A 19,785-nucleotide genomic window follows, 5' to 3' on the forward strand; every position below is an offset into this window, starting at 1 on the left:
CGCCTCCACCATGACTGCGCCCATATCTGTAAAAATCACGGTGCTCTTGTTGTCCAGCCGAAGATCAGCTCTGATCGTGAAACTATTGGTTGAATGCATTCCTGTCGTGAACATTCGGTTTGTCTTATTTATTTTTTCTCTCAGATGTGTTAAATTAAAAGGTTTCTGTATGGAAACACATACGAACAAAAATTCACAAATACTATTTATCTCTCCCCATCCTCTCTCTCTTTCTCACACGCACACACTTTCCCCGTTTTAAGTGGGAAGTAGATTTCATCGTTATCTTTTGCATATCGAAGACCAGGCAGAGGTGCTCTCCCACTCACAGTGTGAAATCCCACTTTCTAATAAAAACACGAGGAAAAAGCGACAGACGTTCACGTCCTTTAGAAGCTTAATCTTGGCAGCCTGTCAATAGTTTTCGTTTTAGTTTCGCTCTTCATATTCTCTCCAAACACCTCGAAATTAATCCTGTCAGCGAAATTTTCTTTCGATAAGGAAAAATTCAAATTTCTTCTATTGAAACTAATGAGAAATATTTTACTTGTTTGCCTGAATTTGCAACAAATATTAACTATGTTTCCTTCAAAATCACAACCAGTCTCTTTAAAGAAAACGGACATTTTGGATAAAAACGGACTTACATTAACACATTTTCCACGTACTCTGTCAATGGTTTAGTAAAATTTAATGCGCCATAAAAGATTACTTATAACTGATTGATCACCATTAAAATTAACTACATGTACTTAAGTCATTTCATCAATAATCTATGGAATGTCAGTCCAACATTTTGACCGAGATGATTCGCACATAGAATAAATTTTTTTAAAAGCGTCTTTAAAATCTAGAGCAATGAAAACATGTATCTACCGCCTAAGAATCTCCTTTATCCTTAATGCATATCTTTTATCCTTTATCTCTTATCTTTTACTCGTTTCAGTTAACAGACTGCAGCCATATATATATATATATATATATATATATATATATATATATATATATATGTTGTTACACATCACTGGTCACAATGCGGTTTGCATCGCCTTTACCATTGAATGACGCCATCCCATTGGTTAAGTGAGCAGACAAACCATATATATATATATATATATATATATATATATATATATATATATATATATATATATATAGATATATATATATATATATATATATATATATATATATATATATATATATATATATATATATATATATATATATATATATATATATATATATATATATATATATATATATATATATATATATATATATATATATATATATATATATATATATATATATATATATATATATATATATATATATATATATATATATATATATATATATATATATATATATATATATATATATATATATATATATATATATATATATATATATATATATATATATATGTATATATATATATGTATATATATATATGTATATATATATATGTATATATATATATGTATATATATATATATATATATATATATATATATATATATATATATATATATATATATATATATATATATATATATATATATATATATATATATATATATATATATATATATATATATATATATATATATATATATATATATATATATATATATATATATATATATATATATATATATATATATATCTATATATATATATATATATATATATCTATATATATATATATATATATATATATATATATATATATATATATATATATATATATATATGTTTGTCTGCTCACTTAACCAATGGGATGGCGTCATTCAATGGTAAAGGCGATGCAAACCGCATTGTGACCAGTGATGTGTAACAACATCTGATAGTCAGGTCAGTCAAGTGATCGCGTGATATATATATATATATATATATATATTTGTTTTGCAAGATTTTTTTATGTGAAATCGTGTGTTGAAACAGATGTTGTTGTACTTGGGGATGGTCATATTGCCAGTTTAGCCAATAAAAACACACGCACTGTATATTTGGTGTTAATTTTTTTTTTTTTTTTTTCAGCTTTATATTACATTAATCTTAATCTTAATCTTATTTCGGCCAGAGTTCTTTCGTCACATACAAAATGGCTGATAGTTAGCAAGGTGAGACACACATAAGAAAGAAGGAAACAAAGGATCACTGATGAGGTCACAGAAGTGTGACGAAAGAACTCTGGCCGAAATAAGATTAAGATTAAGATTAATGTAATATAAAGCTGAAAAAAAAAAAAAAAAAAAATTAACACCAAATATACAGTGCGTGTGTTTTTATTGGCTAAACTGGCAATATGACCATCCCCAAGTACAACAATATATATATATATATATATATATATATATATATATATATATATATATATATATATATATATATATATATACATATATATATATATATATATAGGAGGAATTTCAACCATGTTTCGTGGTCTGCTACCACAACAGCTCCTTTATAGGATCTAGCTAGCTCAAGACATCATCAGGAGGAACCACGTCCGGTTTCGGCCCCTACTCCTCTACTGTTTTGACGTGGCTGGGCCCCTCCTTTCGGAGGTGTCTTCAGCTCTGGTGTTGGGTGTATGTCTTCTTTCTTCTATTCCCTGGCCTCTTCGATGCAGCATCAACGAGTGTCAGCGTCCGACATATATACTCACACATGACGGACTTCCACATAGTCTCCGACTACCAAATTCTCTCACAACGTATTGATTAGCCTGGGCTATATTAGGTGCTGCATATTGGGAGTCTGAAACCTAAACCAGACGGTTGCAAAGTGAGCTATTTTACCACACAACTATGCATACGCCTACAAAATTTTCTACCATAGCAACCACCACACCGAGATGGTTCTGCCACTTTGAGAAGTACTGGTCAAAATAATAATATCGAAACGCTAATGTTTTCAAACAAAGAGAATAGTTAATACACAGATTAGAGATACGATCAGTAAGTGGAATAGTAAAAATATAGAAGACTTTTGTAAGGTTCAACATATAACACTTATTGTTTTACTGTCTAAATTGCAGCGATGGAGCTTTGGTTTCTGTGTTAGAAACTATCCTCTTCTTTAGAGAAAGACTTATTTTTACTATGGTCATGCTGGGCACAGCCATTGGTGTTGTTAAACTTTTCCCAATACGCCTCCTACTTTAGTTGGCTTTTGGTAAATGAGGGAGTTCGGAGTTGCTTGACCTCAGTTGTGTTTCTTGCAGAGAAGTAGACTCATCTGAAATGCTAAACTGTAGACGATTCAGTTACTTTTTGAAGACATCTACATCCACACCATGTAAGTCTGTTAAGCTTTTCGGCTGGACATTGAAGAGCTATGGCCCTTTGAATCCTAAGCTATTGCAAAATCTGGTCGTAAATTTGGGTGGTGAAGACGGAATCTTAGGCACTATGCACAGGTGCCCTGTTCGGAGATTAGCATAGCTTTCAATGCCAAATTCTCATGCATGTCTTTCCAGGAACTTCCAGACATAAATTATTGCATATATTTCCCGACTTCGTTCTAGAGCTGTGCTCCGCAACCTTTTTTCCTTTATATTCTTTTCAAAATTCGGCGGCACACCTGAACTGAAAACATAACTAAAAATATAGAGAAAATAATTATATTCAGGTTACACTGCGGAACACCTAGCATCGTCTCGTGACACACCAGTGTCCCGCGGCATACCGGTGGCGGAGCACTGCTCTAGGGCATACAATGTTAACTTTTTCAGCATTAACGCAAATTCTTTATCCTTTATCTTTTAATTGCTTCAGACATTGGACAGCAGCTATGCTGGAGCGTCGCCTTGAAGGGTTTAATATACTTATTTATTATTTATTTTTCAAGTCTTATGTTTATTCTATTGGTCCCTTTTGCCGAACCCCTAAGTTACAGTGACATAAAGCAAACCAACACCAGTTGCCAATCGGGGGCGAGGAACAAAGACAGACAGACAGACAGACAGACACACACACACACACACACACACACACACACACACACACACACACACACATGCGATGGACTTACCTACAGTTTCCGTCTATCAATTTTACTCACAAGGCATTGTATGACTTAGTCCTAAAGTAGAAGATACTTGCCCAAAGTGCTGCGCAATGGGATTGAACCCGAAACTAGGTTGTTGTAAGGCGAGCTTTTCAAACACACAGCCATGCCTGCGCCTATCACAAAGGATAGATAGCATATATACATACACGAGCCAAATAATGCAAATTCACGCACGTAGTGAGAAGTATGCACATACATACATACATGCATACATAATTGCATACATACATACGCGCATATATGTATAGATACATGCATACATACATATACACATACATACATGCATGCATTTATACTTGCGTGCATACATACTTGCCTGTTTGCATACATGCACACGCATACATACATATATACATACATACATGCATACATGCATACATACATACATACATGCATACATACATACATACATACATCGCTACCTAGCTTGATGTCGTCTAGATTCCGATGAAAAAGTCTTGTTCTTGTGTTAGAAACCGATCTCCCTGTATTGAAGAAATACATAGACAAACACACGCATCACACACACACACACAGAGTGTAAAAACCCCTTTCGGTCATGACTGGCCATGGGATTGCACCTAGAAAGCTACCCTCCGAGGCACAAGTTCGGGCAAGTTTGTTTATGGAAGACCAGCAGTCGCCCATGCATACCGGCCTCCCCTCTCCGCGCCACCAGTGTTATCCAAGGGAAAGGCAAAGGCTGATACAGCTTGGCACCAGTGACGTCGCAACTCATTTCTACAGCTGAGTGAACTGGAGCAACGTGAAATAAAGTGTCTTGCTCAAGAACACAATACGCAGCCCAGTCTGGGATTCGAAGTCACAACCTCACGATCGTAAGCTCGACGCTCTAACCACTGAGCCATGAGCCTTCTTGCTCAATAACGCAACACATAGTCCGGTCCAGGAATCGAACTCACTACCTTATGGTTGTGAGACCGACGCTCTAACTACTGAATCATGCGCCTTCACACACACACACACACACAGAAATATTTCAAAGTGTGTATACGTGTGCGCATGTGTTACTCAGTGCGTCTCTGGTGTCTGCGTACATTCACACTTTGCTTTTACTTTTAGTTAGTTTGTCTTGCATAAATATTTCTTCCAATTACAATAAGGAAACGGTATGTCCGAATTAGAACAAATAATCTGCGAGACGGCAGGATGGAAGAGAAAAAATGGTAAAGAGATTCTTGTGAGGTTCGCTTGAAGATATAGAATCGGTCAATGCTTTATTAATTTATTGGTTTAGGGGTCACAGGTTGGGGATTGCAATCGCCTTTTCGTTCGCATGGCTCGATAAATTCTGAACTCTTTCAGCCGTAAGAAATCATCTTATACATACATGCATACATACGTACATACATACATACATACATACAGACATACATACATACATACAGACAGACAGACAAGCATACATATATGTGTGCATATATGAACACAAATATGTGTGTATACACATTTATATATAGATATGTGTGTATGTATGTAACGGTGTGTGGAACAAAGTTAACAATGGCTACGGTAAAGAGACGACGAAAACCGAAAACGATAACAAAACAAAAGAGGCAACGGTCATGTATATATATATATATATATATATATATATATATATATATATATATATATATATATATATATATATATACACATACATATACACACACATACAATTATACACAATATATACATATGTATTAGGTTGGTGCATAATGATTGCGGCTTTTTTTCAATAAATTTTATTAAAAAAAAGCAATAACAGTATTTAACAAAAACGTCTTTAAATGATTATTCCGGAGCATGTTCACCATCTACTTCAATTACTGCTTCCCATTTGCTTGGCAGTCGGTCGGAATAATCATTTAAAGATGTTTTTGCTAAACGTTCTTATTGTTTTTGTTGAATAAAATTTATTGAAAAAAAAGCCGCAATAATTATGCACTAACCTAATATATATACATATGCACGCGATAAAAATATGTGTGTGAGTTCACACACACACACGCATCACACACATTTATAGAGAGGGCAGAGAGGACGAACGTTTTTGAAATGGCTATTACTCAGTCCCAGTGGGAGGGCCATATGTCTGACAGGTACCATTCGGTCCGTGATGTCTTAACATTTTTTTTTTCTTTTCAGGTGAAGCCATGGCGCTGATAGAACATCGTGTGTTTGCCCACGACAGTTACGTGAAGAATAACGAGTCTGTCACAGCAGTTTAGCGTGAGTTTCGGTGCCACTTCAACATTCACCAAAATCAGGCTGTTCCCACCCGTAACACAATCTTATGTTGGGTGAATGCACTTCGTACACGGTGGGGGTGCCGCTATCGGTACGGACCCTGAAAAATGTGGAACGCGCTAGACAAGCTTTGATACGGAGTCCGAATCGCTCTGCTCGGAGGCATTCCTCTGGACTTGGCATCGGTAATCGATCGGTAAGGCGCATTTTGCATTAAGACCTGCATTTCCACCTGTACAAATTGGTCATTGGACAACAGTTGAAACTATGGGACTCTGCTCTACGGCTTAACTTCGCACGCCAGATGGAAGCAATTTTTAAGGCAAACAACAACCTCATTTTGTTAACGAGTGATGAAGCTCATTTTCATCTCAATGACATGGTGAATCAACAAAACTGTCGTTATTAGGCTCTTGAAAATCCGAGATAACTGCACGAAAGACTACTGTACAACACAAAAGTGACGGTCTGGTGTGCTGTTGGAAAAGCTGCCGTCATTGGTCCTTACTTTTTTGAAGAAAATAATGGAAATGATGTTACTGTGAACTCTGAGAGTTACATCTAGATGATAAACAACTTCTTTGTACCAGAATTACGACGAAAACGTATGCCTATTTGATGTGTGTGGTTTCAGCAGAATGGGGCGACAGCCCACACAGCCAGAGCATCAATGGATGTTCTTCGCCCTCTCTTCGGTGACCGCCTCATTTCCAGGTTTGCTGATATTCCTTAGCCCGCTCGCTTCCCTGATTTGTCCATGTGTGATTTCTCTTGTGGGGAAACCTCAAGGCACATGTGTATGCGCATAAGCCCCGTACATTGGACGATTTGAAGGAAGCTATTCGCATGGAAGTCACCCAAATCGACAGAGCAATTCTGGAGAGAGTGGAGGCCACCTTACAAGAACGCCTTCAGAAACGCATCATTGAAAACGGACACTACATGATGGATGTTGTTTTCCACACTTGATTTTGACAAATACTAATTCAATACGAGCACATTGATGTCAATAAAATTTGCTTGCAGCTAAAATTAATGATTTTGTGTATTTTTCAAAAACGTCCGTCCTCTCTGCTCCACCTTGTATATATGCATATAAATATTACTGGATATTATAGCTTTTGGTCTTTCCAGCAGAGTAGAATAGATTTACAAAATGGCAAAAATACCTGAAAGTAAAAATAACATTCAACATACGAAACAGAAATATAGTAGGATATCACATATGTAATACAGTGAGCTGGGGATATTTGATCGGTTAAGAGTATCCAAGTTATTACTAAACAAAATCTCCCTTCCCCTTGTGGGGCTTAGCAACTAAGATTAATATGCATGGAAGATAAACCCAATATTGAATTTAAATCTACGAAAGTCTGCGTAACGTGCATTTATACATGTATATCGGCGCAGGAGTGGTTGTGTGGTAAGTAGCTTGCCTACCAACCACATGCCTGGCAACTTGGGCAAGTGTCTTCTACTATATAGCACCGGGCCGACCAAAGCCTGTGAGTGGATTTGGTAGACGGAAACTGAAACACGCCCGTCGTATATATGTATATGTATATGTATGTGTGGGTGTGTTTGTGTGTCTGTGTTTGTCCTCCCAGCATCGCTTGACAACCAATGCTGGTGTGTTTACGTCCCCGTAACTTAGCAGTTCGGTAAAAACGTCCGATAGAATAAGTACTAGGCTTACAAAGAATAAGTCCTGGGATCGATTTGCTCGACTAAAGGCGGTGCTCCAGCATGGCCGCAGTCAAATGACATGACTGAAACGAGTAAACGAGTAAAAGAATATATATATATATATATATATATATATATATATTTATATATAATTACTGCTCTATTCTGTAGAGTGTGCTTCCTTTCTGAGATATGTTTCATTGACTATAACTAACTATGTATGTGTGTATATATATATATATATATATATATATATATATATATATATATATATATATATATATATATATATATATACATACATATATGCGTGTGTGTGCATATATATATGCGTACAGCCATATATATATATATATGTATATGTATGTATGTATGTATATATATGTGTGTGTGTGTGTGTGTGTGTGTGTGTGTTAAGTAGCTTGCTTTCCCACCACATTGTTCCGGGTTCAGTCTCACAGCATGGCACTTTGGGTAAGTGTCTTTTACGATGCCTCTAGCCGACTAGTACACAAGCCACAAAATTCTGTTATTGCAGGTACAATATACTCATAATTGGCTTCAATATCTGTTTTATAATCAAGCCGGTGAGCATGCGGAAACGTTAGCACGCCGGGCGAAATGCTTAGTGGTATTTCGTCTGTCTTTACTTTATGAGTTCAAATTCCGCCGAGTTCGACTTTGTCTTTCATCCTTTTGGGGTCGATAAATTAAGTATCAGTTGTGTACTGGAGTCGATCTAATCGATTGGGTCCCTCCACCAAAAATTTCGGGCCTTGTCCCTAGAGTAGAAAAGAATATCTATTTTTCAATCCATTTTGTACTTATGTATGTCTTTTGCACTGTGTAGGTACTTTATGCATCAATATGAGTACCATTTTCAATGTTCTACACATCCGTTCTCTCTGTGGCATTAAATGACAGGAAGATGTATATTTTGTGTAGGTCTTGAGATAATACCTTTACCTATCTCTGTGTGTGTCTGTTACTAGCTATCCTGTCTGTTAGTCTGCCTGTCTCTGCCTGTCTCTGCCTGTCTCTGCCTGTCTGAATGTCTATGTATATATATGTGAGTAGATATACATGACTATATATTGTTGTTGTTGGCACTCTGTCGCTTACGACGTCGAGGGTTCCAGTTGATCCGATCAACGGAACAGCCTGCTCGTGAAATTAACGTGCAAGTGGCTGAGCACTCCACAGACACGTGTACCCTTAACGTGGTTCTCGGGGATATCCAGCGTGACACAGTGTGACAAGGCTGACCCTTTGAATTACAGGCACAACAGAAACAGGAAGTAAGAGTGAGAGAAAGTTGTGGTGAAAGAGTGCAGCAGGGTTCGCCACCATCCGGAGGCTCGTGGAGCTTTAGGTGTTTTCGCTCAATAAACACTCACAACGCTCGGTCTGGGAATCGAAACCGCGATCCTATGACCGCGAGTCCGCTGCCCTAACCACTAGGCCATTGTGCCTCCACATGACTATATATATTCTTGCATATAAAGACGAGTGAAAGAGAGAGAGAGAGAGAGAGAGAGAGAGAGAGAGAGAGAGAGAGAGAGGGAGAGAGAGGAAGGGGGAGAGAAAATCAGAATAGGAGAGAAAAATAAGGACTGGCAAGAAAGAAAGAAAGAAAGCTACAGAAACGAATACAGGTTTAATCAAACAGAAAGAGAAAATGGTATTCTAAGTGGTGTGCGCATGTGTGCATTCGCGTACGCGTGTATGTGTGTGTACGTGCATGCATATGCTTTGTGTGTGCGTGTGTGTGTGTGTCTTCGATGGAAGAGGAGGGAGATTTGAAAGAATAGATGTGAGTGGGAGAGCGGGAGAGAGGAAGAGAGAAAGAGACAGAAAGGGAGAGAGAGAAAGGAAGAGAGAGAAATAGAGGGTGAGAGAAAGAGAGGGAGAGAGAGAGAGAAAGGAAGAGAGAGAAATAGAGGGTGAGAGAAAGGGAAGGAGAGAGAGAGAGAAAGAAAGATAGATAGATAGACAGAGAGAGAGAGAGAAAGAGAGAGGGGGAGGGAGGGAGAACTGCGAGTAGAGGTGAGAGATTTAAATGGAACAAGCGAAAGTGAAACTGAGAAAGCTGTTGTGAGAGGATGATTAATAGAGAGAGCTAGAGTCATATAGATAGATAGATAGATAGATAGATAGATAGATAGATAAAGCAAGAGAGAGAAAGAGAGAGGGAGAGAGAGAGAGAGTAGGGAGAGAGGTATGTATGTCTTAAAAAGGTTGGTAGAGTGTTGATAGTCTGCTCCGAATAATTTTGAGCGAGGATGTAGGTTCGCGTGTGTCTTTGGCATGTCAGAACGGTTCCCTATGCCAATCTTTCATTAGCGACTCCCAGAAACTCACCATTATAATAATTACCTTGATTTAAACTCAACTTGCAAACACGCACATTCATACATAAATGTAAAAACAAAACACACAAAAAAAAACAAAAAAGAACAAATGGATCTCCGTTAGTCTCGACGATGATGGCTTTGCCGACCGAAATTTCGAAGTCACTGTCAATACTATTCTTGTTAAAAAAAAAAAGAAAAAAGAATAATGAATTTGTACTCTTGAAAAGTATAGAGTAACATTTCAGATTAATGTAATACCTGTCTATCTGTCTGTGCTCCGCACACTGGTGTGCCACGAGACGATGCTAGGTGTGCCGCAGTCTAACCCGATTGGTAGGTGTGCCGCCGAATTTTGAAAAGAATATAAGTATACCGAAAGTGAAAAAAGGTTGCGGAGAACTGATACACACACACACACACACACACACACACACACACACACACACACACACACACACAGAAATATGTATGTATAGATGTAAGTATGCATATATATGTGTGTGTGTATGAAAGAGAGAGAGAGAGAGATAATAAGAAACTGTGAGTGCATACGAATAGATGTGTATGTGTCGTTTATGATGTAGGTTTCCCTGTAAAATTGTAAAGTTTTATGTTTGCATACTAATGTAAAGTGGAGGCGCGTGGCTTAGTGGTTAGGGTGTAAGCATCATGATCGTAAGATTGTGGTTTCGATACCTGGACCGGGTGACGCGTTGTGTTCTTGAGCAAAACACTTCATTTCACGTTGCTCCAGTCCACTCAGCTGACAAAAGTGAGTAACGCTGCGATGGACTGGCGTCCCGTCCAGCTGGAGAACACATACGCCATTGAAACCGGGAAACTGGGCCCATGAGCCTCTCTAGGCTTTAAAAGTGCGCATTTATTATTATTATTTTTTTAATACTAATGTAATGGTATGTACGCGCATGTAGCACTTTTATATGGATGCATAAGTGCATGTATGTTGTATGTATACGAGTTTGCATGTATATATGTGTGTACGTATGTATCTATGCGTATGGAGTGGAGCGCAATGGCCCAGTGGTTAGGGCAGCGGACTCGCGGTCATAGAATCGCGGTTTCGATTCCCAGACCGGGCGTTGTGAGTGTTTATTGAGCGAAAACACCTAAAGTTCCACGAGGCTCCCTCAGGGGATGGTGGCGAACCCTGCTGTACTCTTTCACCACAACTTTCCTCTCACTCTTTCTTCCTGTTTCTGTTGTGCCTGTAATTCAAAGGGTCAGCCTTGTCACACTCTGTGTCACGCTGAATATCCCCGAGAACTACGTTAAGGGTACACGTGTCTGTGGAGTGCTCAGCCACTTGCACGTTAATTTCACGAGCAGGCTGTTCCGTTGATCGGATCAACTGGAACCCTCGACGTCGTAAGCGACGGAGTGCCAACATGCGTACGGACATGCATGCATGTGTATATGCAAAAACTACTTTGTCTTTAATGCCACATCGATAATTCTCCCCTCTCTCTCTCTCCCCTCTCTCTCTCTCCCCTCTCTCTCTCTCTCCCCTCTCTCTCTCCCCTCTCTCTCTCCCCTCTCTCTCTCCCCTCTCTCTCTCTCCCCTCTCTCTCTCTCCTCTCTCTCTCTCTCCCCTCTCTCCCCCTCTCCCCCTCTCTCTCCCCTCTCCCCCCTCTCTCCCCTCTCTCTCCCCTCTCTCTCTCCCCCCTCTCTCTCTACACGCACACACACGCACACACACGCACACAAACACATCCATACATACATACACGCATACACATATTTGTAACGACATACAGAAAGGAGGACATGCAAGAGCACGCACGCAACTACGTTTTCCCTCCGAAGGAACATCATTTCACTTGGTTGTAATTTCGGTCATAATGAAGAGGAAATAATGAAACAAACAACAGCAGCAAAAAGAAAAAAAAGAAAAAAAAGAAAAAGAAAAAACCACAACAAAATTTAATCAAATATATAAATAAAACAAACATAAACAATATTGAAGTTGAACTTAATTTATTTTCTCCACATTTTTCACATCGATTCATTCTGTCCTGTCCTAGCACAACCATCACTGCTACCATCACCACTACTACCACAACTATCCGCACCCCACTACTACCAGCACCACCACCTATTCTAACAGCAGCAGCAGCAGCAGCAGCACCACCACCACCACCACCACCACCACCACCATACGAGCCATAGCAGAAACACTAACTGCAAATGTAACAACAGCACTTCCAGCAGTAGCAGCAAAAACAGGGACACCAGCAAACTGCATGATGTCATACGATCTGTTAGAGATAGCAGCTAAATTGTCCTCATGTCATTGCACCCTCATTTCTTACAAAAAGAAAAAAAAGTAATGAACCATAAATATACAAAGAAAACAAAATTAGGATGGGCAAGGTTGAATGTCTTTGACCGTACGGTCTGATTGAACAGGGCTGACTTGAGTTTATTCAGTGCAATAGGCTAAAGTAAAGTCTTTAGGATCTTTAATTTGATGTTCTTGCTAGGATCTCTTAGAATATGGTTGTCGTTGGCACTCCGTCGCTTACGACGACGAGGGTTCCGGTAGATCCAATCAACGGAACAGCCTGCTCGTGAAATTAACGTGCAAGTGGCTGAGCACTCTACAGACACATGTATCCTAACCGTAGTTCTCGGGGATATTCAGCGTGACACAGAGTGTGACAAGGCTGACCCTTTGAATTACAGGCACAACAGAAACAGGAAGAAAGAGTGCAGCAGGGTTCGCCACCATCCCCTGCCGGATCCTCGTGGAGCTTTAGGTGTTTTCGCTCAACAAACACTCACAACGCCCGGTATGGGAATCGAAACCGCGATCCTATGACCGCGAGTCCGCTGCCCTAACCACTGGGTCATTGCGCCTCCACTCTTAGAGCATACACCCAAAATAATAAAAGCAAGACAAAACACGTGATGGTTATGACTTGAATGTTTTGGGTTGTTGGTCGTATTAGGTAGGTAATATTTTCCAGTGGCTGGAAGGTAGGTAGTCTTTCCCTGGCAGACAAATACCAGACCCACCCCATTGAATTATTAGTAAAGTTTACTCCTTAATCTGTACCTGGATCTAATGGAAAAAAGCGAGTTAACAGAAGGAATTGAACCCTGTAGCACAAGCCTAAAAACAATATGTTAAATTTGAAGCTATAATTTATAGTGACTTCCTATACTGATAACAAGAGCAAATTAGAAAACAGAAATAAAAGCAAAACAAAAAACAGAAAGTAAAAAGAAACAAGACAAAAAAGACAGGAGAGTAGAAAGATGTAAAAGATAGAAAAACGGCCATTTTAGAAAGTATAGTGAAACTGTTGTAGTTGTTGGAAGAACGGTCGCCCAAATTGTAACCCTTGGCAGAAGCAGAGAATAACAATTTTCAAATGAAAAATATTTAAAAAAGGCCTTGAAATCAGTTTGAAAAGAAAGAACGTTAGTTCGTGGAAGACATTATTCCAAAATAACAAATGACTTGAGTGAACGAAAAAATAAACATATTTATATGAAATAATAGAACTTCAAAAGGGGAATCGTGGAAAAAGTAAAACAGAATTAATCCAAATATCAAAATGAAAAGTAATACACAACAATAGGTAGGGGATACATATTTAGGGCACACTAATAAATAAGAGATACAGGGACAAAATGCTATAGAGGATGTTATGAGAGTTACATACTCTATAAAAATGTTATTGAGTATGTTATGGGAGATATATGAATGGTGAAAACAGCTCATAGACTGAAACATCCTGAAACTGGACACGACAACCACCACTATATAATTTTAATAAGAAAGAAGAAAACATCAATAAGGTATTTAGCAAAAATATTTAATATTCTAATTTAAGTACCAGAAACGACAGCAAAATGACTCATTGAAAACAAAAAAAAATCATTCTAACCTTAAAAACTAAAAGAAAAAAAAAAAAACAAGCAGAAAGGAAAAAAGACTTTTGGTAAAAAATTCCTAAACAAGCGCCTATCTACACTACTCTTTTACTTGTTTCAGTCATTTGACTGCGGCCATGCTGGAGCACCGCCTTTAGTCGAGCAAATCGACCCCAGGACTTATTCTTTGGAAGCCAAGTACTTATTCTATCAGTCTCTTTTGCCGAACCGCTAAGTTACGGGGATGTAAACACACTACCATCGGTTGTCAAGCGATGTTGAGGGGACAAACACAGACACACAAACATATAAACACACACACACACACATATATATATATATATATATGACGGGCTTCTTTCAGTTTCCGTCTGCCAAATCCACTCACAAGGCTTTGGTCGGCCCGAGGCTATAGTAGAAGACACTTGCCCAAGTTGCCACGCAGTGGGAATGAACCCGGAACCATGTGGTTGGTAAGCAAGCTACTTACTACACAGCCACTCCTAAAGAATAAATTTACACTTATTAGAAAGTAAAGTATTCTTTTGGTAGAGGAGTAGAAAAAATCTGAACATTTTTCTATGATTTAAGCCAGCGACAAGTAAGCAAAACGATAACTGAAAATTGCAGGAAGAGAGTAAGGAATTTGAGAATGGTATGGAAACGTTAACTACGTATAAATTTGAACTATCAAGAATTGCTTAATATCAATAACAGTGAAAGCTAATGAAATGTCCTGAAGCCACAATATTAAGTAAATAATTCATGAGATACGAGACAAATGGTATACCTTATGTTATATTTGTATATAAATATCATAATATTGACTTCTAAGTAAACCTAGTTCTCACCTAACTACCACACACTGAGAAAATACGATGAGTTTGAAAATATCCCTAGTAACATCAAACTAATGAGAAGGAGATTAAGTCTACGATATCGTCTGTAATAATTTTAGAATATAATCCGATATTGATGAGTGGGTTTAAGTCGGAGTGAGGCAATTTGGCGCAGCTGCTTGGATGCAGATGATTTGGCACGTCTGACAGGAAATTCAGTCTGTTTTGGCGAAGTGCAAAAAATTGTTTTATCTTGTACGTCACACGTATCACAAGTATTGAGAAGATTGTCGTCATGTCAATTTTTTTCTACATAACTTTATTTGCTTTTGTAAATGAACAATCTGGTGTGCTTAGTTTAATGGCCTTTCAATGTATGTAGTGAATTTCTTTGCTCTAGGTGTCGGGAAAACACTCAGCAAGAAATGGAAACAAAATTGAAAAAAAATTTCATTATAATAATGATGGTGGTGATGATGATGATGACGATGGTAATGATTTCTTACATAACGGAAGGTATCAAATTTTGGGGAGCCACTCGACTGCTTTGACCTCTGCATTTAACTTGTCATTATGTTATCAAGTCGGGAAGAATGAAATGCAAAAGTCGACCACGGTGGGATTTGAACTCAGAACGTAAAGAGTTGTAGCTTAAGCCAAGCATTTTGTCCGACGCTTTAACGATTCTTCCAATCCACAGGCTTTTGCTAATCTAAATAATCCTTTCTACTATAGGCATATGGCCTGAAATTTTGTGAGAGGACGGCTAGTTGATTATTACATCGACCTCAGTTCTTAACTGGTACTTATTTTATCGACCCTAAGAGAATGAAAGGAAAAGTCGACCTCGGCGGAACTCAAACTCAGAACGTACAGGCGGACGAAATGCCGCTAAGCATTTCGTCCTGCGTGTTAACGAGTCTGCCTGCTCGCCGCCTATTTGCTGATCCAAACAATAATAAGGACGATGACTTACCACTGTCATCTACAGTAGCATCAAGGAAGACTCTACGCGGTCACTCTACAGCTAAAAATAACAACTAAATCTCTCTCAAATGATGCCTTTAACAGAAGAAATACTAAAAATGTGACTCTATTCATGATGTGTTTTCCAGTACTCTGAAAATGTAATTTTTGATGTGCAAAACGATAAAGTCACGTCTGGAAGGTCTTTGATCACAATTTTGTTTGATTAAGGCCCCCCTGGGGTTAAACAACAACATCAACATCATAATCCTTTCTAACAATTACAGAAACCCCATCCAATTTTGGGATAAAGGCGCAATCGGCCCCAATACTTGGTCCTTACTTACCGAACCCTTAAGGATGAAATTTAAAGTTGACTTCCGTTGGATCTGAACTCAGAACTAAAGGGATGTAACAAAATACCACAAGTCCGACGCTTTAACAATTTTACAATCTTGAATACAATAGTAATATTAACAATAATAGATTTTCCTACAGGCACAAGACCAAAAATTATAGGCAAAGAGAAAAGGTAAATTATATTGATCCCAGTATTTGTGTGATAGTTTATTTTATTGACCAAATAAGGACGAAATGTGAAGATGACACCTCTGGGTTTTGAACTCAGAACACGTTGTTCAGACCAGTGCTCTACCAATTCTATTATCTTCTACTCTTAATATAATGGTAATAAAAGATCTTAGCCGTCACTCGCAAGAGAGTAAGTCTTAGTATAATAGCTTGTACCACTTTTGCTCTAATTGTTTTAGATATCTATGTAGTTGAGGGTGGGTATAGAGACCCTCTTAATCATTTCATTCTTGACTCAATGGGACACGAGTATATTATAGCTGGAGGAAGATAGAAAGCTATATCAGCACGTAATCATTTTCAGCTGAGTAAACAAAAGTAACACGAAATGAAGAGCCTTGTTCAAGAATACAAAGTACAATCCGGTCCTGGAATTGAATCTATGACCTTGCGTTCACGAGCTCAACTTCTTAAACTCTACACCACGCGCCTTCACATATAACGGTATAAAGAAAAATAATTATTATTATCATAACCACCACAACCTTCCACTCCATAATAACAACAATAACAACGCTTAATGCAAATAGAAATGTATTTATTTATTTATTTATTTGTATTTTCTATTCACTGCTGCACTCTGCGTCTTGGTCGGAGTATTCATCGAATTTTCGAGATCGCTGATTTACACAGAGGCTGTGAACTACATCCGCATAGACGGAACTTCTTTTTCTACGACAAACCCCCCAACCATCCTTGCCTCTCTCCATAAAAAAACAAAAACAAAAACATCAACAACTATAAATTAACAAAAAACCTCCTTAAACATTTATATACACAAAATAATAAAACAAAAAAACTCTGCCTAAACCAAATGTGATGTTATGGCGGTATGTGTGAAGGACAGCGAGATGTTTCAGCCATTTAGATGCGTCTCTTAACTTCCGGTGTATAGGAGAAGCCATTACAAAGCAATATGCTCTTGCTTTTATTGGCTCCAACCGCCACATTCCCGCCCAAAGACTTGCTCTTAGTCTTCTAATCGTTCAGTATTCATGTCAACTTGATTGTCATATGAAACCATGATAATGGCTTCATAATGATGTGTACCGACAGAGAGAGAGAGAGAGAGAGAGAGAGGGGGGGGGGGAAAGGAGAGAGAGTGTGTGTGTGTGTGTGTGTCAGAGTGAGATAGAGAGAATGAGAGTGTAAGGGAGTCAGAGAAAAGAAGAAACAGTTGTGTGTGTATGTGTGTGTGAGAGAGAGGAAGTGAGAGATGGGGAGAGAAGGAGAGAGGGAGAGAGAGAAAAGAGAAAAGAAAAAGAATGAGAAATTATTAAAGAGAGAGAGAGAGAGAGAGAGAGAGAGAGAGAGGGAGAGAGTGAGAGAACTGTTGTGTGAGGACGTGAGGAAGAATGTATGAAGTGAGAACTGAAAAGGGTGAAAAAAAAAGGATAATGTAAGAGATAGATAGAGAGATGGACAGATAGATGAATAGAGAAAGAGAAAAAAGAGAAGGGGTAAGAAGAGAGGGTAAGAGAGAATAAAGAGAAGCAGTGATCGGGAGAGTATCACGTGGTGTGCAAACGCAAACATGTGCACAAATGTGTGCTCCCCTAGCCACATTCATAAAACCGACGCGCACATCAGACATACGCGAGTACACATATACAGGACAGAAGCTATACGCATATTCTTGTGTCTGAGCAGTACCTGAGTTGGGAGACAAAGTAATTTCAAGGCCAAGACAATTGACGTTCAACTGGCAAAGTCCTTCTTCATGGGAAAATGATTCCCCGGGTTATATGACTTCTATAAAACAAGTAGTAATAATTCTTTCTACTATAAGCACAAGGCCTGAAATGTTTTTTTTTGGGGGGGGGGGGGCTAGTCAGTTACATCGACCTCAGTGCACAGCTGGTACTTATTTCATCGACCCCGACAGGATGAAGGGCAAAATTTGACCGTGGCGGAATTTGAACTCGAAACATAAAGACGGACGAAATGCCGCTAAGCATTTCGTCCGGTGTGCTCACGATACTGCCTGCTCGCCGCCTCATAAACAAGCAGTAATGATATACTGGGTCTGGTAGGGGCTATGACACGCCGCCGCCGCTACCACCATCACCACCACGAAGAAGAAGAAGAAGAAAAGAAGAAGAAGAAGCAATAATATGTGACATAGGCGGCGAGCTGGCAGAAACGTTAGCACGCCGGACGAAATGCTTAGCGCTATTTCGTCTGCCGTTACGTTCTGAGGTCAAATTCCGCCGAGGTCGACTTTGTCTTTCATCCTTTCGGGGTCGATTAAATAAGTACCAGTTACGCACTGGGGGTCAATATAATCGACTTAATTCGTTTGTCTATCCTTGTTTGTCCCCTCTGTGTGTAGCCCCTTGTGGGCAGTAAAGAAATAAGAAACGTTAGCACGCCGGGCGAAATGCTTAGCGACATTTCGTCTGCCGTTACGTTCTGAGGTCAAATTCCGCCGAGGTCGACTTTGCCTTTCATCCTTTCGGGGTCGATTAGTACCAGTTACGCACTGAGGTCGATTTAATCGACTTAATCCCTTTGTCTGTCCTTGTTTGTCCCTCTATGTTTAGCCCCTTGTGGGCAATAAAGAAATAAGAATCGTTGGCACAACGTGCAAAATAAAGGCATTTCGTCTGTCTTCACGTTCTGCGTTCAAATTCCGCCGAGGTCGACATTGCCTTTCAACCTTCTCGGGTTCGCTAGAATATGAACCATTGAACTCTGTCGATCGATGTAATCGATTTATTTACCGTCTCTTAGAAATTGCTTGCCTTGTGCCAAAATTTGAACCTGTTATTATTAAGGCGGTGAGCTGGCAGAATCGTTAGCACACAGGGTAAAACACTAGTGACATTTCACTCGTGTTTATGTTCTGAGTTTAGAATTCGCCAAGGTCGACTTTACCTTTCATTTTTTCGGGATCAATAAAATAAGTACCAGTTGAGCACTGGGAATCGGTATAATCGACTTTCACCCTCTCCAGAACTTGTTGGCCTTGTGCCAAAATTTGAAACGAATAATACTATGACATCTACAAGTGATGTGTTGGCTTTAAGTACTCGGTTCACTTTCTATCCAAGAAAGTTCACTGCTATTGACTGCTGCCTTATTCACCGAAAAGATATTTTCCCCTTTAT

This window comes from Octopus bimaculoides, chromosome 4 (assembly GCF_046866305.1).
Source record: "Octopus bimaculoides isolate indiv1 chromosome 4, ASM4686630v1, whole genome shotgun sequence".
Lineage (NCBI taxonomy): Eukaryota > Metazoa > Mollusca > Cephalopoda > Octopoda > Octopodidae > Octopus > Octopus bimaculoides.